Consider the following 24625-nt stretch of genomic DNA (forward strand, 5'->3'; position numbering starts at 1 on the left):
AGTCAGGCTGGGGGTCAGGTAGGGGGTAGGGAGTGATACAGGAAATAAGGTTTCTCTTTGAAGAGAGGAAAATGTTCTAGAATTGGCAGTCGTAATGCGTACAGAACTCTGTGGGTATGCTAAAATCCATTGAATTGTATACTTTAAGTGAATAGATCATATGGTATGTGAATTCTATCTCAATAAAGTAGTAGTAAAAAGTTATAAAAAAAACGTTTTTAGCTCACAGGCCATATGAAAACAAGCCACAGGCCAGATCTGGTCCATGGGCTCTGGTTTGCTTATCCCAAGGTTCTACTTACTGCCAAAATGAATGGTCTAAAATGCAGCCCTGATCTTGTCAGTCCTCTGCCAGGAAATCTTCAGTGGCTCCCCATTACCCACAGGAGAAAGAACTGATTCTTTGGCTGACATTCATGATCTTCCACACTTCTGTTCCCAGATTGTATTTCTAGTCTCATGTCCTCCCATCCCTTCTCCATGCTACAACCACATACGTGAATACTCATATCCACTGACACTTCCCTTTGATTTGGTTTCTGCTGTACCTCAGCCTTCAGTATTTTGGAAAATTCTTGTTTACCTCTCAAACTCTCACTCTGGTGTCCTTGTCCTCTATGGAACCTTCCCCAAGCTCCCTGGGAGGATGGATTGCTGTTTCAGTGTGTGTTGTCTTGAATTACATTTATTTGATTAAATATATGCTTTGCTTCATAAGACTGTGAGCTCCTTGGCAGCAGCAAAATGGGAACCATGTCTTTACTTCTTGGCCCAACCAATGCTCAGCACAAGTGCCTGGCATGCAATCAACATTTAGTAACTGCTTTCTTGAAATGAATTGAAGCCAGTAAGAAGCAGACTAGCTAAATGATATCAGAGAAATACAGCAAAATCATACTGTGGAAAGGCTCTTAGAGGCTATCTGTTAACCTAAGCCCCTCATTTTCTATGATAAAACCAAGGCCCAGAGAAGGGAAGTGACTTGCCTGAAGTCACCCAGCAATTAGGGGCTTAGGCATACCTAGAGTCTAAGTCTCCAACCCCCACCCCTGGGTGCTCTTGTGTGCACACCTCCATGTTTTCCTACAGTCTCTTCCAACATTGGCACTCTGGGAATCAAGGCAGTTTGCCATAGCCAGCTTTTATATCCATCTCCTTGGCTCAGGCAAGCCGAACATCCCGAGGGCCAGCAGCCTGGATCTCCCCTCTCCCTCCCATGCCAGGTACTCTTAGCTCCTAGGAGGGATCAACTACCTCGGGAGGGGCTGGAGGAGCTGGCCGGAGACTCCAGGCATCACTGGCTGCAGGAACAGAGAGCACCGCCCAGCCTCTGACGCAACTGGGGCTGGGGGTTGGACTGCGGCTCGGATTTGGACCCCACAGTTTGATTTATTGCATTGAGTACTTGTTCCACACATGTTTTTCCTATGCCTGGGGACACCCCAGGCTGACTGTGGCTCTCTTTCTTTTATCCTGTGTGTGTGTGTGTGTGTGTGTGTGTGTGTGTGTGTGTGTGTGTCTGGGAGAGAGAATAACAGAGAGAGAGAAAGAGAGGTATTTCTGAGCCAGCTGCAGGATCAGGTTCCTTCTAGGCTGCTAAATAATTAAAGAAGATTCCAGGATTTTGCTAAGGCTCATTCCTTCCACGCAGGCACACATAAGGCGCAGCCTGCAGCTGAGCTCCTACTATGGGCCAGGCGCTTAATCCTTTTAAGCCTCACAATAACTCCATACTGTAGAAGAGATTGCCCCTGTGTTAAGGATGAGGGAACCAAGGCTGGGAAAGGCGTGCCTAAGGCCCCTGGTTAGTAACAGCGAAGCCTCGGTCCAGATTCTAGTCTTTTTTCTGCCACACTAGCGCCTGCACCCTCCCCTCTTTAGGGAGCATCTTCTTTGGCTAGGCACCAGGCTTTAACAAACATGTGATCTCCATCTTCTTAGAGTTTCATTCGTATTTGTATGGCGCCGGTTTCCCACCAGCCTTGTGGATAGCTTTGCTAAACCTCATCAAACTCCAGGCTGTGTTATTGACCCACCTTTATGTTTTATATTGATTCTCTGACTTCCTGAGCTTAGAGATCAGCTGTTCCCAGGCCTCTCATTTAGCAGGGGAAGAAATGAAGGATTTGGGAGGTCAAGCAACATGTCCCAGATCAGCTGGCTGGTTGATGGCTGAATGGGAAATGAATCTTTGTCTCTTACCTCTCAGTTCAAGCTCTTCTGTCCTCTTGTTTGCCTTCATGCTGCAAGCTCTCTCTCCACGGAAACTTACCGAACCACGTCTAGTCACTTCCACCTCAGCGGTGGCGAGTGATCCTCCTCATCTCAAATGGTGTTTATATCTCGGTGATGCCCCCTCATCTCTGTGGGTGGAAATAGTTCACCACATCATGAGCCAGGAAATAAAGGTTCTGTTCATAGTTTCCATGATGCTGGCTTTCAGGAGCCTCAAGTCCTTGCCCACCCATCCTGGCGTGGGCACAAGGACAGACCTGGAAAGGGAGTTAGATCTCACTCTATCCAACCTTCCCCATTTACATTTGAGACATTGAGCCCAGAAAGGATTGAATTGACTAATAATGCAAGCACACATGGAGATGAGGGTCAACTTTAAGACTAGAAATTGATGGCTTTGCTGCAAGATGCGGCTGCAGTTTTGAGGAGCCATTTGCCTTTTCTCGTGTGTCTCAAGTGAAAGAATGAGAACCACGGGTCTTCATGAATGGGAGGCAGATGACAGCTCATTTGGAGAAGCACATTCTAATGCTCAGTGTTGTCTGAATTGCTTGAAGATTGTCTGAGGGGTAGTGAGTTCCCCCTGGCAGGAGATGGCCAAGTAGGAGCTTCGTAAGACCCCCAAGAGTGTGAAGTAGTAATCAGCTTGAAGAGGGTCAACCTCCTACCGCAAAAGCCCACGGTCCCGAGATCTGAGCCTCCTTTCCATTTGGGAAACTGGGAGAGCAGGGAGGGGTGTGGTAGTGGCTCCAGTGATAGGAAAAGCCTTCTGCCTAAAGAGGTTTCATTGTTGACCATCAACCACAGATTTTGTGGTATGTTCTCTGAAATGTACATCTGGGCCCTGTAATTTAACCTTAGTCCCGGAGGGGATGTCTAAGTAGATAAAAGGCCACAGCACATAGAGGATATTACAAAACCTCCTTCTGGGGAAATGGGTGGGGATTGGCCCAGACACTCGGCTGGAACTGATGGGGCAGATGAAAGGCCAGGAAATGGTGGAGCATTCAGTTCTGGGCAGCAGCCGGGACTTCTCTATGGACCAGAGGCTGTGGCGAGCATGCAGGGGTTTCTTCTCGTAGGTGAATCAGAACTGGATGCCTATCCTGAGCCTGCCTCTCACTATCTGTGTGCGGGTAAGTCACTTGGCATCTGAGCAGGTTTTTGGATCTGCGTAATTGCTGACAGTGACTCCTTCCTCTTGGGGTTGTTAGCACCCACCGAGAGCAGATAGTGATGTTCCTAACACAAGCTGGGGGAGGAAGTGGTTTGAATCCCACATCTTGATTTACTGAGTGGGGTAGTCACTTTTCAAAGTCTCTTCCTCAGCTTGGGGCCAGCCCAGACCAACTGTGGTTTCCTTTCTTTGTGTGTGTGAGCAAGTATATGTGTGTGAGTTACCTGCCTTTCACTGGCCCCAGGATTCATGTCCACCTGAGAGCCCAGGACTCTCAGATCTACCCAACATGCCAAGATGTTCTGGGACCCAGCCACACTCTGGTATGCCTGGGCAGACCGCGGTCTGTGCAAATGGGGTGCATTGCTCATACAGGCTGGGCCAGGGTGGGGGGATTGCCCTGGGAAAATCAAATAATGTTGTGAATCATAGATAACAAAATCAGGTAAGCAATACAATTCTCTTCATCTTTATTTTATTTTCCACAGGTTTTCTTAAATCTTTTGATATATTATATTATATTATATTATTATTTGAATCTATTATATTAGAATCTGGTAAAAGTCCAGATCTGATGTGACATCTAATCAATGAGTTAATTATTTTCTTGAGCTCTCTCTAGGTCTTTCAGAGAGCACCTTCATTTCCATACCACCTGCCCCCATAAAGTTTTGGGAATCACGGAGAGTTACTGTTCAAAAAGGAAGATTATTCTCCAGGAGGTGGGAGACTATGAATCTGGAGGTTCTTCTCCACCAACCCAACTTTGACAATCTGCCTCACCTAACTGGGCCTTAATTTCCCAGTTCTGTTTGGAGACCCGTAACGCCTACTCTATCCTACTTCACAGGTTGATACAAGGCTTGAGGGGGTGGAAGACTTGTGAAATGCCAGCTCAGGCTGCTCCAGTGGACCCTGGGATTCCGCAAGGACCAGGTACAGAGTCTGTGCAAGTGCTGTGCTAGGCTCCAGGATCCAGAGATGGCAGGACCTGCCCTCTGCCCCCAGGAACTCATAATCGACTCTTGTTCCTAGTAGTGGGCTTGGAGTCTGCGTGCTTCTTGTGCCTGTGTGGCATACAGTTTTCTTGCCCATGACTTTTGGTGATGGGGTTCTGCCATGCTTGCCTCCTCTCCATCCTGCAGTGCTCCCACTCTTTCCCCACCCCACATGTTCACTCTGCAGGGATGCAGAGCAGGAGGGGCCTCTGTACACCCTCTTGTCCATGTGGCAGCTGAGACCAACGAGTCTCAGAGAAATGAGTGCGTCGCCAAGACCCCATAGCAAGATGGTGGCCGTTGGGAGACTGGGGCTCCTGGTTTTGTTTTTAACATCTTATCAAGATTTAATGTACATTTATTCTCAATATGTGGGACATACAATATAAAGATTTCATACTGAATAAATGATATTCACTAAGTGAAAAAAAGGAAAAAAATGGAGGAATTTGCATAGTTTTGGCTATATTATTTGAAATACAAATATGCAGATTTTATCACTGAAAAAAATCTGAATTGTTTCTTTATTAAGGACTTCAACTGAGCTTAGGACTTTTTCACACCTCAGTTAGAAAGAAAACACAACAAAACCCCAGACAAAGTAGACTTACAGTTTACTCGTTTCCCCTCTTCCGACCCATCTGATAACATATAACAGCAAAAGTTCTCTGGTTGCTGAGACAGTAAGGACTGCTCCACATTATGCCAAGAGAGATGACATCCGGCAGGAGCTTAAAAGGTTGTAAGTCTGGGGAGAGGAATTCCAGGGCAAAATACCTTTAAAAAACCGAAATTAGTCTAAGGGAGAAATAAAGTTTAAAACTTGTTTATTGCTTACAAACTGCAGTCCGGCCCATCTCTCTCTCCTGCTCCAGCAGAAGCAAAACCAGCCCTCCCCTCACCTCTCAGGTACAGATAAGCCCTCTGTTGCCCCAGGTAATTACCCATTGATATGGAGATGAACTTCTCCCCACCCCTGAGGAATGATGCAAATGCACTAAAGCCATACTTCTTTCTACCTCTGAATGCCTATTGATATGCAGATATACTAAAACCAGGCGAGATATTCTAGAAATGTTATGATTTTACCCACAGAGTTGTGTCTCACTTTGTGCAGATCACCAACTTACGCCTCGTGATACTATAAAAGGGTGTCTGGGAGGGGCCAAATTTTGGAGACCCAGTGGATACGTGTAGCAGGAACATCCTATGTGTACATGACAGACTTCATTTCTTTTCCAGCAATGAGTTGCAAGGCAAAGATATTCAGAGTTTGGCCCAGAGCAGTCACTGTGTCACAGAGGGCCTGGAGCTGGCCCTGGGCTGGAATTTCACCACGTGCTGGGGCTCAGGAATTGGGAGGGTGGGCATCTTAGGGTGGGCCCTTCCCAGCATCTGTGGACCAAGCCTGGGGGACCCAGGGCCTGGAGAGTATGCCCGTGCTGCCCGAGGCCCATGCAGGTGTGAGCAGGCCCGACATTCCTTGACTGGCCTTCCTGCCCCTCATCAAGAGAAGAGACGGTCCTTGTCTCTGGCTTTTCCCAAAGACTGTCTCCTGAGTTCTTCCACAGAGGCTACCAGCTGGAGACCAGTGGGCCTTATGTGGGCTGCAGACAGGTTTATGTGGTTGGATTTTTCTTCCCCCAAGGATTGCAATAGCTGCTAGCATTGCCACACTGGGCTTTTTCACATAGAAATTCTGGCCTTTCTTAAAAGCCTGGGAAATCTGGCCACACTGGGCTCGATTCCTACATGGCCACCATCCCTGGTGCTGGCTGAGTCTCTGCACTCTTTAGCCAAAAGTGTGTTTGCCTCAGTCCCCACTCACTCAGCGCGTTCATTTTCATCACCTGCCTGGCCCTGTGGCATCTGCATCTGTCTGTCTTTATTGTGTAGAAGACGAAGCTGAAAACTCGCTTAAGAGCTGTGGAAACTGAAGCTCTGAGAGTACTTCCCCTCCCCTGCCCCTCACTTTATAAGCAGCTCCAGGCTCTGTTGGCCAAAAACATCTGAGCCACTGGGAGATGCTGAGATGCTGGCCCTTACCCCACCCCCACTGTGGAATGTGCCCCCTCCCCCTCCCCTCAACCATTGTATTTTCCAGATTGAAGATTCCAGGCAGGCTGGGGCATATCTCCCACCCAGTGTCTGGGGCATGTTTTCTCCTTCAAGTCATTACAAGCTCGACATCACTGGCAACCTAGGGTCTTGAAGGTGGAGCTGCCTTTCATGACAGCTCGGGGCGCTCAGACACCAGGTTTCCTCTGTTCCTTTTCCACACGCCCCTCTCTAGCCTTTGGGTGCAGCTTGTCAACATTAAATAAGCATTTCTTGTGGTTAGTTCATAACAATTCTTTCGCTCTTGGAAGCCAGGCTGTGGTGCTCTGCATATGTATAGATCTCATTTTCACACAACAGGCTGCTTAGCAGATGGGGACCCAGACCAGCCTCCAACATTTAGTTTCAAGTTAAGACGTGGGAAACTAGGTGGCTTTTAACCAGTCCATATTGCTGCCAGGGTTCAACCTTAGAGAATTTTCACAGGGAGAAGAAAAAAAAAAAACCCCAGCAACGCGCGCGCACACACACACACACACACACATACACACACACAACCAACAAAACCACAGTTTTTCTTGTTCCCCCAAACCAGATGGCAGATGGTATGGAACCAATAAAACACAGATTCAAACGTTTGTTTATTTAACTTTGAATGTAATATGGCTTTGCGGTCCCTTGCAAAGAAACACCAACCTTCCTACCAGAGAGATGACGGATTAGCGTCAAACCTCAGGGCGGCAGTTGGAGATGTTCCTGGAGAGGCTCTATAAAGAGGGGCCAAGGACAGCTGAGGGCCGGGCCCCAGGCCTCATGGCCCATTTGCCTCTCTGGGTGATAGCCTAGGAGGTCTTCACGAGCGCTGATTGACGCTCGATTTCAGTTGCTTGTCTTTTGTCGAAGTTCTGTCTAAAAGGCAGCCAGCCACACGAGGAATGTTTCTGCGTCATTTCTGAAACAGCTGTGAAAGATGTTGCTCTGAGCAACCAGTGTGAAAGACCATGAGAAACAGGCCTGAGCCTTTGAGAAAAGGCTCTCTTTCTTGGCACTTTGGGTTCGTGATATTAGAGGATTAGAGCGTTGCGACGCAATGTGGTTCCTTTTTTGCTTTGGCTTCCAAGAGACCCAGAGCTAAATTATATGCTCAGTTGAAATAGCTTTCTACATGAGTTAAGATTCTTTTGGTTAGAAGTGGCAGAAACTCAATCCAAGCTACTTTAAATAAAAAATAATTTATCAGGTCGAGAAAATACAGATGGCTTCGGAGATGTCTGGATTCAGGAGCTCAATTTTACCAGGGATCCCTTTCCAGATCTTAGCTGGGCTTTCTCCACAGGGCATCTGCTGTAGCCCCAAACTACTCCAAACTCACATCCTCGGAGTTCAGCCACTCCAACTGAAAGACGATCTTCTCCATCAGCTCTGCCAGCAAAGGTGGAGGACTCTGGCTAGACCGCCTTGGTACAGAGCTCATTTTTTAACCAATCACAGTGGCCAGAGGTTGGAGTACTCTGATTGGCTATAACTAGGTCATGTGACCATCCCTATAGGTGGGAAGAGGGGCAAAATTAACCCCACTGTAAGCATATGGAATATATTCTTTATTAGAAATATAGAGAAAGGGTGGGGGAACTAGGCAAGTGGTAACCTACTTTAGCCTAGGATTCTGGCATAGCTTTCTGTCCCCCGCCCCCATAATTCATTTTATGTCTCTCTTTCTTTTCATGGTATTAGCAAATATGTGTCTTTTATGGTAAACAATCCCCAAAATTATTGAAAGTAGAAGTAACTCATTTTTATGCGTGATTAAAACACAGAGTCCTTGACAAAACTGAACCATCATCAAACCAGTAGGCCCAAGTCAGAGAGAGAGCTGTGGAGCTCAAACTATTCATGACACAGGTCATGGATAAGATCACAGAGGCCTAGAGCCGGGCTGCCTCACCTGAAGTCTACCAGCAAATCATCTGCAGAGCCTACACGTGAACACCTGATTTCAAGCCCAGGGCTCTTCCTGCTCCTGGACGGACTGTGGCTTTGCATCTTCCTATGTCTCTCTGCCCCAGGTGCTGACCCCACATTTACTCTCCAGGCCCTTGTGCAGAAGTTCTGCTTTGAGTTGGCCGGCAAAAATTTCTTGTTAATCTATCAACTGGTAAGAGTGAAACTGAACTTCCCCAGGACTATTTGGGTCTTCCAGACCCCAAGGAATGCATCTTTAGGAAGGATCTTTGTATCTGTTTGTTAACTGCTGATATTAGGACAAATGCAGCAACTTCACACAACACACACATTTATCATCTCACAGTTTCCATGGGTCAAAAGAACAGGTATGGCTTAGCTGTGTCCTCTGCCCAAGATCTCACAAAACTGCAGTCAAGGTCTTGGCTGGGTTGCATTATCATCAGGAGGCTCAACTGGGGACAGATCCACTTTCAAGCTCACTCAGGCTGCAGCCAAATTCATTTCCTTGTGGCTGTGTGACCAAGGGCCCCAGCTTTTTGCTGGCTATGAACTAGAAGCTGTCCTTAGGTCTTAGAAGTCACTGACCCATAGTTTCTTGCCTCGAGGACTTCCTCTACACTGCCGCTAACTTCATCAGGCAGGTGAAGAGAATCTCTCACTCTAGTCTGCCAACATGGAGTTTTATAGAAAGCAACATAATTGTGAAATTGATAGTTTATCACCCTTGCCATATAACATAACCTAATCATGGGAGTGACATCACATCACCTTTACCATGGTCTGTTGATTAGAAACAAGTCACAGATTGTGCCAGGGGTGGGAATTATTAGGGTGACCTTCGAATCTTCCTCCAGAACCTCTCTCACTTTGGTGACTTGCTCAGCATGCACCCCATCTCTACACAACAGGAAGCCCCTGTTGCATGCCATATATCACACTGGTCTCTGCAGACAGCTGAGTGGTGATGATGAGGCTTCCAGCAGAAAATGGCCCTACAGTAAGTTACCCCCCGAAAGGCTGCCTGAGGGATCTGCGATTCACACAGGACAGCCTCTCATTGGGCTGGGAGGGCAGGGCAGGGGTGTCAGGGGGCTTCCCAAAGGAGTTGAAAACTGGCACAGACTTGATGAATAATTAAGATGTTTGCGGAAAGATAAAAAGCGGAGCAGAGAAAGCCAAGATGTGGAGACAGAGGGCAAGGCGGGATGCAGAGCAAGGCAGCCACAGGTAATCCAGGATAATGGATAGAAATGCACTGGGGTAAAAGGGGGGGAGGCCAAATCACTGAGGCACTTAGAAGGCAGGCTCCAGTGGTCTGTGGAGGGCCACCACACGGCCGTAATGGGGAAACTGGGGACAGTGGTGTGATGAGCTTGGGGCTGCAGGGAGAGGGACCCCAAGCAGGAGCCTGGGCAGGGAGGTGACAATGGGCAGGGGACAAGCCCGGCTTGTCTGAACTAAGCAGGAGACCCCTCCCCCGCTCTGCCCCACAAAAGCCCTGGCAAAAGCAGACCTTCTTTGAGCCACTGCAGGCAGCCAGGCTGTCAGGATGACGAGTCCCGCCGCCTAGCAGCTGAATGAAAGAAGAAAAAAGTCCCCGTAAGTCCCATTTCACCGCCCTTGACCTTGCAGTGGAGCTTTAAGTGCAAAATCTGTCATCTATTAATCTGTTAGAAGTTGACAAAAGGGACTTTGATCAGAGGTTGTTTCTCCCCCTTCTTAAGTTTCCTGATGACACATAATAGCCCATTTCAGCCCGAGGGCCGGAAGCACGCCATCCTTCTTGCGCTGGCTTCACCCGCAGTGGCCCCCAGCCCCGTGGTTTCTCCCCGCCCCAATATTAATTGGCCTGTAAGTGGTTACATGTGTTCCTTTTTATGCTCCAGTTGGAGTATGTTATTGAACTTCACAGCTATTTGGGAGCACAGGGGTGCTGCTCTGGGCCCATGCTGGGAAATGGAACCATCCGGAACACGGCACACTGGCTGCTGCCTCCTGATTTTTTCTTCAGCTACCCCTTGAGGTTTGGTGCCTCCCGCCCGCCATCAGGCCTGCTCCCCACCCAGCTCCCCCCGCTGGGTTGGAGTCCCCTAACTTTGCAGCGCAGCTGTTGGAACTGTGGAAGTTCACAGTCAGGAGAAACCTTAGAGAGCCCCGGTCTGTTGCTTCTGGTTTTAAAGAAATTGAAGCGCCGGGGAGGTGGGGGGCGGGCAGGAATGTTTCTTAATGAAAATAACATTTGTCGAGAATCGATAATGTACATGTTTCTTACATGTGTCAAAATAACTGTGAGTTAGGAATCACACTGCCACTCATCAGGCGGGGAGCCTGAAACTGGGGGACTAAGGGGGAGGGCTGGAGGGCCAGAGGGCCTAGGAGTCTGTCCTGCCACTATCACTTACCAGCTGTGTGATCTTGAGCAAGTTGCTTAGCATCTCTGTGTCTCAGATTGCTTGTCAATGATGGGTCTAGTAACAGTACCTACTTCAAAGGGCCGTTGTGAGGATTAAATTAATGTAATGTTTTTAGGGGCATTGAACTATGCCTGGTATACAGAAAGCACTTGATAAATGTCAGCTGTTGCTGTCCCAGGAGGCAGTGAAGCATAGAGGTTTCCAACCCCACCTCTGGTGTGAGATATCCTTGGTGTGAATCTCGGCTATACCAGTTAGCTGGGTGAACTTGGATGAGTCACTTATTTTCTCAGTGACTGTTCTCCCATCTGCAAAAGGGGGATATTCCTGATGATTGGGGGTCTTTCAGTGAAATGGCTAGTTCCCCACATGATTACCTTGTAGTGGATTTACTGATAACCCCCATTTAACCCCACAGAGCTTTTCATCTGATCTTTAGTGACCCATTTTGCATAGGATGGACTTCAAAAACTTATTATCAAAGAGATGAGAAGTTATTGCATCCAAAAAAAAAACCAAAAACAGAAGATACAAAGAACACAATGGGGGATCAAACGTAGAACAAAACAGAGCTCTTGAAAATTAAAATTTACAGACCAAGAAAATTTTAAATAACACAACATTTGAATACGAAGAGGCTTCTCAGGGAGTAAAACAAAGATAAAGCAGATTGAAAATAGGAAAGGAAGATAAGAAAATTGGAGGATTCATCCAGGATCTTCAGCTTCCAGATAGTATGAGTCCCAAAGAGAGAAAAATGGTGAAGACATAGGGAGGCACTATTCAAGGAAATAATACAAAAATAAAATTCCCAGAACTGAAATCATGAGTTTCCATGTCTGTATCCACCACATGCTCAACACAGCAAATGACAAAAAGACCCACATCAAGGAAAATTATTGTGCAATTTCATAATATACCATGGATAAAGGGAAGATATTGAAAGCTTCCAGAAAGGCAGGATGAGAAACAAAACAAAACCCCAAACAGACATAGATAAAGGCTCAGGGTATAGGATGGCACTGGATTCCTCAACAGCAGTTCTGGAAGCTGATTTATAGCCTAGACTTCTCTATCCAGACAAACTATTAATCAACTGTGGGCAAAGAAGCCACATCTTCAAAATTCTGAAGAAAAGGGATTGGCAAAGTAGTCTTCGTACCCAGCCAAATAACAGTCGAGCAGAGGCTCTGAAGACATGTTTTAAATGCAAGTTCCTCCTAAATTTGCCCTCTATTTTCCCTATCTCAGGATTCTCAGGGAGGGAGTATTCTGCTAAAATGAAGGAGTTGACCAAGAAAAGAGGCAGATGTGGGGTCCATGACACAGCTAATCCAGCGTGGGAGAAGGTGAAGAGGTCCCTGAGATGACATGGAGAGATGCCAGGATCGCAGCCGTGACCCAAGCAGGCACAGAGCGCCATCTCTTCCTGCCCTCGAGGCCCCGCCTTACTGTGGCTGGGGCTGCCAGTGCCCTGACTGACAGCTGACTGACTCTGCTTCCAGCGTTATCTGGCTTCCTGAGTCACTCCCGCTGCAGCTCCTGGGCCAGCCTCTCCCAGTCCCTCCACAAAGCAGTGGAGATTTCTGGAGCCTTCTGTGCCCCACGGGAATTGAGGAAGACTCGGGCACTGCCATCTGTTGTCTGTTTTCACGCCCCACCCGAGTTGTCTCATCTTTTAAACAGGATGATACTAGCACCAACATCACAAGGTCACTGTGAGGATTAAATGAGTGAATGTTTGCGATGCCCTTAGAGTGGCATCTGGCATGTCGTAATGCAATATTGGTATTTGTGAAATAAAAGTCATTGCTTAGCGACATGAAGGTAAACTTGTAGGGGACTGGAAGTGCATCGGCCACAGCTGAGGTGAATTCACCAGCTCCCATTGTCATATGTACCTAAAGATTCCCAAACATATTGAACCAGAAGCATTTGAACTCGTGACATTGATACAAATATGGCCACATCAGTTCCTGCTGAACAAGCTTTATGAGGAAGAGGCTGGCGTCCCCCACTCAGCCCTCTAGGCTTGCTCTGCTGTCCTCTTCAGAGTCCCCTTGCCCACTCCCTTTGGCACCCATCCTCCAGCTCCAGAGACCTCCTTCAGTCAGCCCCTCATGAACTGTGCTCCCTGCTGCCTCGGGACCTTCAGACATGCTCTTCCCTCTGCCCGGACAACTCTTCCCGCTACCATCCTTCCTTCCTTTAGCAGGTTCCTACTCACCCTTTGGATCTCAGCCGGGGCATCATTTCTGCAAAGAAACCTTCCCTGGACTCAAAGGAGATTAAAAATCCCAGGACGCATTTTCACGGCCCAGGGTATGTTTAACTCTAGCACTCGGTGTGACATCTGCAATTCTTTGTCTTTCATTCACTCAGCAGGGACTCCTGAGAGTCTGTTCCAGGCCACACTCTCGCTAGCCTTGACCATACATCCATGAACCGCATAGGCAGAAACCCCCACCCTCAGAGAAGTGACCATATTATTTAGGGGTTATTTGATGGCTTTGCTTTACTGACCATCAGCTCCATGGTTAACACGTACCTGGCAGAAAACAAGCTTTAATAAATATTTTCTGAGACGTAAGCCCCATGAACATTGCTTCCTTCCCTGAGTGAAGATGGGGATGGGGCACCAACCCCCTCCTATTAAATTTGTAAAGCTCTCCCGGCAGCATTGGCAGGAAACGGAGGTGCTGACAAGCAGTTCAGAGCAGTTTCGCTGGAGGTTAAAAGAAGAGAAGCCCCACCCAGACGGAAGGTCGCTGTGGTTTCTTTGGTGAATGTCCCTTCCCTGGGTCCCCCTCTTCACCTCCTGTTCCTCTGGCCATGCTTGTAACCAGGCCAGCCTTCCAGATTAACTGGGGCTGAAGGGGGCCCGGGGGAGGGACGTTCGTGAGTGGGTAACCCTGTGACTAATCTGGAGGAACGGTTCTGGCCCAGCGGTTCACCCCAGGCTTGTTTGTGTCTAATTTCCCTGGGCAAATGGGTCCCTTAATTTCACTCTGAGGTTACGGGTTTCCCCTAGAGCTCACAAGAGACAGGCCAGGACCTTTAGCATGAGTGTGGGAAGCTTGGAGAGCTTTGGCATAATCCTCAAGCAACTCAGTTGTTTCTTCCTGCACCACTTTGCAGGAGAATCTAACAGTAACACCAAAGGACACAGAACAATTAAACTATATTTTCCCCTGGAGGAAAGGTGGGGAGAGGAATGAGGATTAGGAAGCACAAGACCCTAATCAGGTGAGAAGTAACAGGCTACATCTTTGATACCCAAGCCTGTCATAGGCATAGCAGAGCTTGTCATTGGGTGTGCATTTCACACATGCTTTAGAAGCAAACTGGAAGAACTTGGGATCTTACAGATATTCCTGGGTTTGGGCCTAGCTTTATCACTTCTGTCACATAAACAATGGAGAAAAAGCTCCATTACTCACCTTTAGTTAAGAAGAAAGCAGGTCCAGAAAGAAGTTAACACTGTAGTATAAATTAGCTTAGTATAATCTCAAGGTATCAATTTTCCTAGCAGAGCAGGGTTTTCTTATTCCTTCAAACAATCCTTTATTCTGTCCACTCTGTGCTGGGCTCAGTACAAACTGTCCACCAGTACAGACACAGGGAGATATTACTGCACATTTATCCTTGAGAAAGTCACTTAATGCCCCTGATCTTCATTTTCCCCGTATGAACATCTTCTTTGTCTGCCTCAGAGGGTCATGAGGCTTATACAGGGTAGTGCTTTGCACATGATGAAGGGCTGTGGCATATGTGGTTGAATAGCAGAAACCCTCTTAAACAATCTTCAATTAACCAGCTCACCAGATTGCTGCAGGCTCTCTATGCCCCTTGGCAAACACTGTGCCCATGCCCGGGACACACCAGATCCTTGAAGCTAGCAGGCCATTCTCCACTTTTCCTGAGCTCATCTGTTCCCATCAGTTGAACTGTGTGTGCTTCTCAAGTGTTATTTGTGTTTGTTCTTAATCTGTAGCTATGACTCTAATTAAATAAATAACTCTGTAATGCAATGAAATAGGAGTGCAAAAAAATAGAGTTGTTTCTTTGCATGCCAGGTTGAATGCTTTGGAGAGAATCAAATACACGGATAGTTAAACAACTTGCTGGGGAATTGGATGTAAGTGAGATGACTGTAAAGGTTAGAAGAAAAAACTGAAAACTGCTTCTTTGGCATTTAGCTTTATGTTTCCCATTTTAAAGAAACAGAGGCTAGAAATTGTCAACGATACTTTTTGGTTGTGGTTTATTTGGAAAAGTTAACAAAGAATTCCAATCAGCTAACTCAAATGCATCCCACTTTCTAGGACTGTTTGGGCCAAGTGACCCTGATAAAGCCGTATCTAATCAGATTCTATAGGGCTTGTTTTGTACTTTTAATATTTTTCTGTGAACTAGAAGAGGAGTGTGTCAGGGCTGAATCAAGTCACATAATTAGGGTGAGAGCCTCAGAGGTGGGAGAGGCATGGCCACCACAGCCCCACTGCCAAATGGCTGCCCAGGCTCTCTATGAATACCCCAGGGACTCAACACCACTGAGACCAGACCCTGGCTCATTTTGAATTGTATTCTGGTTAGCATGCTTGCCTCATTTTCATCTCCCCTTTTCTATGCTTCTTGAAGAGCCCTCCTTTCCCTAGAGGACAAAAGCTCCATTACTCACCATTAGTTTAGAAGAAAGCAGGTCCAGAAAGAAGTTAACACTGTAGTATAAATTAGCTTAGTATAATCGCAAGGTATCAGTTTTCCTAGCAGAACCAGGTCTTCTTATCCCTTCAGACAATCCCTTTTTGGTTTCCTAGGGTCTTTCCACCTGTCCCAACCCCATGATCCAGTCCCTTCTTCCTAAAGATGTACCCTTGGCTCCATTTTTGAAGATTTCTGGCAAGATTCTACCCGACTCTTGATTCAAGGGGAAAATACTATGCCATGAATCAAAACAAATTCTAATTCTAGCACTTTCTAAATTTGAGAACTTGCACTATATACTTTCTTTTCCTAAAAACTGTGGTTTTCTCATTTGTTTAATTGGAATTAAAGTAGCATTGCGGTGGCTTATTTGTTCAACAATTTTTTTTCTTAGTACCTATAATGTGCCCAGCACTGTGCTACTAGAAATACAGGAGTGGGAAAACCACAGACCTGGAATAGTTGCAGGAATGAAGCTTTCCTGGTTGATTAATGTGCTAAAGCAGGGATTGGCAAACTCTTCCTGCAAAGGGCCAGAGTAAATAGTCTAGGGTTTCACCATTGTAGCACAAAAGCAGCCATAAACAACATATAAATAAGTGGGTGTGGTTATGTTCCGGAAACACTTCACAGAAATAGGCAGTGGGCCAGATTTGACCTGCAGGCATTAGCCTGTTTCTGGGCGAAAGTGCTAATGCTTCCGGCCTGGACGTCAGCTCCAGATGACTCCCAGAGAGCACCTGCAAACTGTCTGTTTGTGGATTCAGCCTTGAATATAAGAGTTCTTCCCGAGGGTCTCCAAATGTCTTTCTCACCCTCCACCTAGCATCGTGCCTTTGGCTTCTGTGGAGCTAGATGGATTAGATCCCAAGCTGGCTTAATTAACTTTCCCAACCTGTTTCCCCAATGGCAAAGCATGAATTCAAGAGCACTCAGTGGTCCTTAAGAGATTCAGCAGGCAGGCGGAAGAGGCAGCTAACGTGCACCGTTGGGTGGGCGGGCAGAGCCCCTCCTCCCCACTGGGCTTTGGTTTGCCTCTTAAAATGAGAGGGTTGGACCAGTGGTTTTCCAAACTTGACACTCAGGGTGCTTATTTAAACTGCAGGTCCCTAGACCCCTACTTTGGGTCAAACTCTAAGGATGTCTCAAACTCCTGGGGATTCTGGGGTATTCACAAGTGCCCCAGATGATTCTGAAGGAGGACACTCCCAGGAGCACAGAATTGGGTCTCCTCTGGCTCTGACATTCAGTGGTTGTCAGCAGAGTAAAGGAAGCCCGTCTGCCTTTGCTGGGCTGGGCTGGGCTGTGGCGGGACAGAGGACGGTGGCGGTGGGAATCATTATCTCATCGGCAAGGACGTGGTAGGATGTGGTTGACCCAAACTTCCTGTGAATGGGGGAACCAGAGTAGGTTCTGAATCTGCCCCAGCAGAAGCCTCAGCCCACATGCCTAGAATGTGCCGGTCATTTCACCTCTCAGAGCTTCAGTTTCCTCATGCATGAAATGGGGGTGATGATGGGTCACTGGCAAGCACAGCATGAGGAATAAACCATGTAACATTTATAAAGTAGCTCTCATAATTAGCGGTAGGAATTCTCTTTCAGTGGAATGAGTGTCCTCCTGAAAAGATCCAGGGACCAGGGGTCGGGAGTCTGCTTCATAGGCCGGGTTTTACCAATGACTCACTGTTCCACCTTGGAGTGAGCGGGACATGGGGCCTTGCTGGGCCTCACCTTGCCTGACTGTGCAGTGGGATGCTCGAGCACCTGTGCTTCCCTCTCCCGTTTCTTAGGATTCTTTTGAAGGCTGGATGAAACCATGGGATGGGAAGTGCCCTGGTGCTATTTTGGAGCGTGGCAAAGAATGTCCAAGACAATCCTTGTCAAGTAGACGGGTCTCTGACTTTTGTAATACCCCTGCTTTCTATTGGTCCTAGACAAATATTGCTTTGTTCCATCTGTTTAGACAGAGGAAGTAACAAACCGGATCTCTTGAAGACATCTTTGTCAAATGCAACCTTCTCCCTTTGATTTATTCTCTTCTAAATTCATCAGTTGATTAAGAAATAGTCACTGGACACCAACTGTGTCCCCAGGCCCGTGCTCAGTGTGGAAGGAGGCGGGTCCCTAACCATGAGAGGCTCACCGTCCAGTTTGGAAGGTCACACATTTCTGAGTGGGAAGTGAAAGAGCAGCCCAGTGATGGTGATGGTGATGGTAATGACGCTGGAGACGATGGCAAGGATGGGAACGGTGATACTCTGGTTGTCAGGCATAGCGCTGCGCCCGGTCTACAAAGCGTGTTCGTGACCATTGTCTGTCTTACCTAATACTCAAGGCTATCAAAACAACCCCCCCACCGTTTTAGTGATGAACAAACTGACAGTAATAACTGTCTGAGATCATATAGGAAGAACGTAGCTGTGGTGGGTCCCAGATTCTTTCTTTTGACCCCAAGAGTGCCATTGTCCCTGAGACTCCTCAGCTTTCTTCCTGTCAGCTGCCACAGAACACTGAAGAAAATGCTCATTCTCAATAGATTGTAACTGTCACGTGGCGAGTGAATGTTACAAGAGCTCAGAGAGCAGGCAGGTCAGGAGGCTGGCGGCTGTGCGATAGGAGAGAGGAGTGCAAGGAACCCCAAAGGCAGCACAGTGTTTGGGTTTGCAAGCGACGGAAATGGGAGAAGGGTTGGCTTTCTTGGCAAGAGGAAACATGTAGGTCAGAAAGGCAGTGAGAGAGTTCCAGGTGTGTCAGGAAACAGCAATACCCTAATCTAACCAGAATGGGGTGCATACAGTGGATCTGCTGGAGAAAAGGAGGAGGTGGGGGTGGTTTCTTCCAGAGCTGGGAGCCTTTCTCTTTGTTTTACCCGAGGAGGGAGGGGCCCTCCATTTCCGCTTGGACATCCTTGTCCCCTTCAGCCCCAAGTCTGTTTATGATTAAATCAAGGAATAATCAAATCAAAGGGCTGTCTGCAGTCAAAGCCCAATGACAGAGTCTACCACTTCTGACTTTTTTCTTTTAAAAATGTCCGAGTGCAGCTGAAACAGGAACAGCACTGAGGTAACAGCCGCTCTGACTCACAAAGAGCACATCAAAGAAACAGCACGATAAGGGGCTGGCAGGAATTGTGTGTGTGAGCGGAGTTTTCCTGACTCTCTTTGAGGCTTGGAGGCCCCTCTGGGCAGCCTTGTTGTGGAAGATGCATGTGGTTTTCAGACACTGGGTGACTCACCACACAGGCAGAGTTTGGGAACAGAGATACCGTCCTGGTCTGCTGTGACTCTCAGGCAAGAGCCCAGGCCTGGGGCTCTGGGTCACGGCTCATCTCAGATCTCCAGTGACATGAGATTCAATGATCTCTCTATCTGAGCATCCATCCACCCATCCTTCCATCCAACCATTCATCTGTTTGCTCAACAATATGACGCCCTGTGCTACGTGCAAAATGATAAGGTGGTGACCAAGACAGACACTGTCCGTGCCCTCGAGAGACTTACAGACTATTGAACCAATAATGACATGGGTAACTGAAATGTTACCGTGATAAGCACTGTAGAGGAAGATGCGGGGTACTTTGAGAGCGGGCAGGGAACAGGAGAGCCTGGTGTAGTCCAGGAGGACGTTCAGGGGCTAATACTAAAAGATGACTTAGTCTGAGGACTGTACATTCAGCCTGTTTAGCACCATCACCTTCATTTTCTGAGAGGCTAGGGAGGGTAACAGGGTAGAACTTGCCCCTTTTCTTTAAAACTCAATCTCTCTCTCTCCACACACACACACACACACACACACACACATGCACACACACGCACATGCACACACACACACACGCACATACGCTTGAACAGCCCATGATGAGTTAATGATCTTCCAAGTCTCATAGACCTGGTTTCAAATCCCATATTCTCAGCTTACTATCTCTGTGACTTTGTGACTTTAAATGAATGACTTACTTCTCTGATCCTCAGCGTGTTCCATCATAAAGTGTGGACAATCATGGTTCTCGATGGACAGTTCAAAATATAGATTGAAGTGATTTCCGTCAACTTTCTGGCCTGGAGTCCCTCAATAACCCTGGTCCGATTTTTAATCTGCTGTCACCTGGATGCAGCTGGATGCAAATTTCACAGCAGGTTTGCTCTCCAGAGATGGCCACAGCGCAGGCCTGTCATCTGAACTGGGTGGCTGAGTTCTAGAACGTACCCATCTTTGACAAAAGTCTGAATTAGATGATCTCTAAGGTTCCTTACTCTCCCAGACTTTTAGAATTCTAGAAATCTTACATGAAAAAAGAAAAACTCCAGGCTTGGCGTAATATACCCAGGTTCTAATCCCAATTCTGCCATTGATAGCCATGGAATCCCTTTTGCCTCTGTGAGCCTCAGTTTCCCTATTTGTCTAGTGATGGAGTTGGACCCAGGAGTCCTTTTGGGGTTTTGTGATTCTTCAGGAAGTGAGATCCTAGACAGAGCTGGCACCTGATCCAGTCGTGACATCCGTGGTTTTGCTCCACGCCTCGTCCTTCCCCAGCTGTCCCGTGCTGGCTGTCTGACTCCAGGTGCTGGGCTCTCATCTCCCTGGGCTCCTCCACACAGAGCACAGAACAGAACCAGCCAACAGCTCAGGTTATTTACACTAGGATCCATGGACATTAACATGCTTTCTCTTCCCAGGGGAACGTGCTTTTAGAAAGATGAGCCTAGAGAGGGTAATGCTTACCTCTACTCGGTACATTGACAATGGGGAGCTCCGGGGCTTGGGATGGAGAAATGTATGGCTTCATCTCATTTCACACCCAAGAAGGAGCTGCTTAATCTGTGTGTAGGCAGGGTACCAACACTTAGGCTGAGGGGAGAGGGGAGGGACATGGGGGTCAGGGAGGGCAGGAGCTGAAGGGTGCTTCCTGCCTTGTGAAGCCCTTCCCAGTGAGAGAGGGAATAGCCCTGGCTGAGGTCCAGGCTCTCTGTTTCATGGTCTGGCTTCCAGGAACTAGACAGTGCAGACCATGTCTAGGGTTATCTTGTCCTAGATTCTCTCTTAGCTTGGCTCAACTCCCTTAATTGTTATAAGTCTATTCAGATTTTCTATTTCAGTGTGATTCAGTCTTGGAGGATCATATATTTCTGGGAATTTATTCATTTCATCTAAGGTATCCAATTTATTCACATACAATTTTTCATAGTACTATCTTAGAATCCTTTTTATTTCTATAGAATTGGTAGCAATATTCCCACTTTCATTTCTGATTTTAGTAATTTCAGACTTCTTTTTGTCTTAGTCACTCTAGCTAAAGGTTTGTCAATTTTGTTGATTTCTTGAAGAACCAACGTTTGGTTTTGATAATTTTCTCTACTGTTTTTCTATTCTCAGTTTTGTTTATCTCTGCTCTAATCTTTATTATCTCTTTCCTTCTGCTAGCTTTGAGTTTAGTTCTTCTTTTCCTAGTTCCTTTAAGTTGTAAATTAGGTTGTTGACTTAGTAGCTTTCTTTTTTTTTTTTTTTTCATGTATTTATAGCTCTGAATTTCTCCCTTAGCACTGCTTTCACTGTTTTCCATAAGTTTTTGTATGTTCTGTGTTTTATTTCATTTGTCTGAATATTCTTTCTGATTTCTCTTATGATTTCTTCTTTGGTCCATTGGATGTTTAAGAGCGTGTTGTTTAATTTCCACAGGTTTGTGTATTTCCCAGTTTTCCTTCTGTTACTGATTTTTAACTTCATTCCATTGTGAAGATACTTTGTATAATATCTATCTTTATAGATCTTATAAAGATATAATATATAAGTCTATTGAGGCTTGATTTATGACCTAACATATGGTCTATCTTGGAAAATGTTCCATGTGCTCATATGAAGGATGTGTATACTATTATTGGATGGAGTATCCTGTTTGTGTCTGTTGGATCTAGTTGGTTTATTGTATTGGTTAAGTCCTCTATTTCTTTACTTATCTTCTGTCTGGTTATTCTATCTATTGAGAGTAGAGTATTGATGCCTCCAATTATTGTTGTAAAGTTTTCTATTTCTCCTTTCAGTTGTGTCAGATTTTGCCTCACATGTTTTGATAGTCTGTTATTAGGTGTGTAAATGCTTACAAATATTATATCTTCTTGATACTTCTTGACATATTGAGCCCTTTATTAATAGAGCCACCCCAGCTCTCTTTTGCTTTCTATATGCATGGAATATGTTTTTCCACCTTTTCACTTTCAACCTATTTTGTGTCTTTGGCTATAAAGTCAATTTCCTCTCGACAGCATATTGTTGGATCATGTTTTTTTAATCCATTCTGCCAATATCTGTATTTTCATTGGTGAGTTTAACCCATTTATATTTAATATTATTAAAATGAGGTTTACTTCTCTCATATGCTTTATAGCTTTTTGTCCCTCATTTCCTGCATTACTGTCTTCTTTTCTTTTTTTTGGTAGTGAAATGTTTCCATTCCTTTCTCATTTCATTTTGTATATATACTATTCCTCTTTTCTTTGTGATTACCATGGGGATTACATTAACATTCTAAAATTATAATATTCTAATTTGAAGTGATACTAGCTTAACTTCAATAACATACAAAAATTTTATAATGGCATTGCTCCTTCATAACAACATTACTATCCCTTTCACTTATCGATATCACAAAATTACATGTTTATACATTGCATATCCAAAAACATAAACTAGTAGTTATTTTTAGTGCATTATTCTCTTAAATTATATGGATAACATAATATGGAATTATGAATCAAAATTGCAATATTAGCTTTATACTAATAATTTAAGAAATGTATTATTCTCTTAAATCATGTAAAAAACAAAGTGATATTACAAACTACTTACAATAATATTAACTTTGATAATTGTCATATATTTAACTTTACTGAGATCTTTATTTCTTTTTGTAGCTTAGAGTTATTATCTAGTGACCCTTCATTTCAACCTGCAGGACTTCCTTGAGCACTTCTTACAGGGCAGGTCTTGTAGTAAAAAACCTCCTCAACTTTCATTTATCTAAAAATGTTTTAATTTCTCCCTCACTTTTGAAGGACAGTTTTGCCAGATATAGGATTCTTGGTTGACAGTTTTTTTTATTTTAGCACTTTGAATATATCAGTATCCTGCCTCTGGTCTCCAGTCTCTAATGAGAAATCCACTGCTAATCTTACTGTGGATTGTTTGTGTGTGAGAAGTAATTTCTCTCTAGCTGCTTTCAAAATTCTCTTTTAGTCTTTGTATTTTGATAGTTTGGTTATGTCATTGTGTAAGTCTTTCTTTGAGTTCTTCTCATTTGGAGTTTGTTAGGTTCTTGGATGTTTATATTCATTTTTTTTTTCATCAAACTTAGGAAGTTTTTGACCATTTCTTTCTTCAAATAATCTCTCTGCCTCTTTCTCACTCTCTCTCTTCTTTCTGGGACTCTCATAACACATATATTGATGTACCTGATTGCATCCCAGAGGACTGTTAGACTGTTCATTTTTCTTTCTGTTCTATAGACTCAATAATTTCAGTTTTGCTATCTTTAAGTTTACTGATTCTTTCTTATGCCTGCTCAACTATGTCTTTGAGTCCTTGTGAGTTTTTCATTTCAGTTGATGAAATTTAATTTCAGCTCTAGAATTCCTTTTTGGTTTCTTTTTAGGTTTTCTCTTTATTGATATTTCCATTCTGTTCACAAATAGTTTTCTTGACTTTCTCCACATTTTCCTTTAGTTCTTTGGTCATCTTTGAGACAGTTGTTTTAAAGTCTTTGTCTATTAGGTCCACCTTTTGGTCTTTTTTTCACTGACAGCTTCTTTTGGCTTATTTTTTCCTTTCAATGAACCATATTTTCCAGTTTCTCTGAATGTCTTGTAATTTTTTTTTTTTTGAAAACTGGTCATTTAAATCTAGTAATGTAGTAACTCTGGAAATCAGATCTTCCTACCTCCAGGATTTACTGTTTTTTATCTTTGTTTTGATTGTTCTAAGCTGTCTGTGTACTGAGGATCAGTCTGAGGTATAAACTTAAAGTCTAGTCCTATGCCTTTCCTTTGGTATGCTTCAGTGACTTTCTACATTCCCCCATGACTACAGTTGGTTTTGAATGTTGTAGTTTTTAATGTCTGGTTATCAAAACAGGGAGAAAAGAAAAATGCAGGGGGAGGAAAAGGATTTGGATCCTTCAAATTCCCTAGAAGTTGCTTCAGCTGGAAGTGGAGGGGCTTGCAACAACAAGGGTAGGTGCAACAATTGTCTGTACCTCTGTGATCAAAAGCAGTGTTCCGCAATCACAGCACAGGTCCTTGATGCTTGGTCTTTATTTATCTAGAAATGTCTTAATTTCTCCCTCATTTTTGAAGGACAGTTTTGCAGGAATAGGGTTCCTGGTTGAGAACAGGTCTTCATTGCCAGCCCTGTTTCCACAAGCTGTGTGAACATGCGCACAGCTGTCTGCCATGCAGTTGGGGGTGGGGGATGGATAGCTGCAACTGAAAGCTGGAGTTGATTAAAATTAACTGCAGTTTACCACTCCTGCCTTCCCCTGGAGATTGTAGGCATTCAATTTCCTCTAGAGTTCCAAAGTAGTTCCATGATAGATTCTGCAGTTGTTACCTAAGTGGTGAGACCAATTCCTAATGCTTCCTACTCCACCATATTCTCAGAATCCTCCTTATGCAGTACGTTTTTAAAAAATAGGATCATATATGCTGTTTTTCATTTCTTTTCATCTAATCAATAGTCATTTGTGTCTTCAATTTTGGAAGGCTGAATGACTTTGCATGACTATATGATAATTTATTTAACCAATCCCCTATAACTGTGTATTTTAGCCTATTTCCACTTTTTTAAATTACTATAAGTCACATTGTAATGAAATGTATATATATTCATCACACATACATACATACATACATAGATTTATATGTATCTTTGCTCATTTGTCTGTTATTACATTAGGAAAGGAGAAGGGGAGATTTCGAGGTACTTTGAAAGAGTAAGGCAAAAATAAATACATAAAAGAGATGGGGCTTTCTAGGCAGAGAGAGCAGCTTTAGCAAAGACTCATAAAGCTGAAAATGCATC

Source organism: Manis pentadactyla, chromosome 11 (genome assembly GCF_030020395.1).
Source record: "Manis pentadactyla isolate mManPen7 chromosome 11, mManPen7.hap1, whole genome shotgun sequence".
NCBI classification, from domain to species: domain Eukaryota; kingdom Metazoa; phylum Chordata; class Mammalia; order Pholidota; family Manidae; genus Manis; species Manis pentadactyla.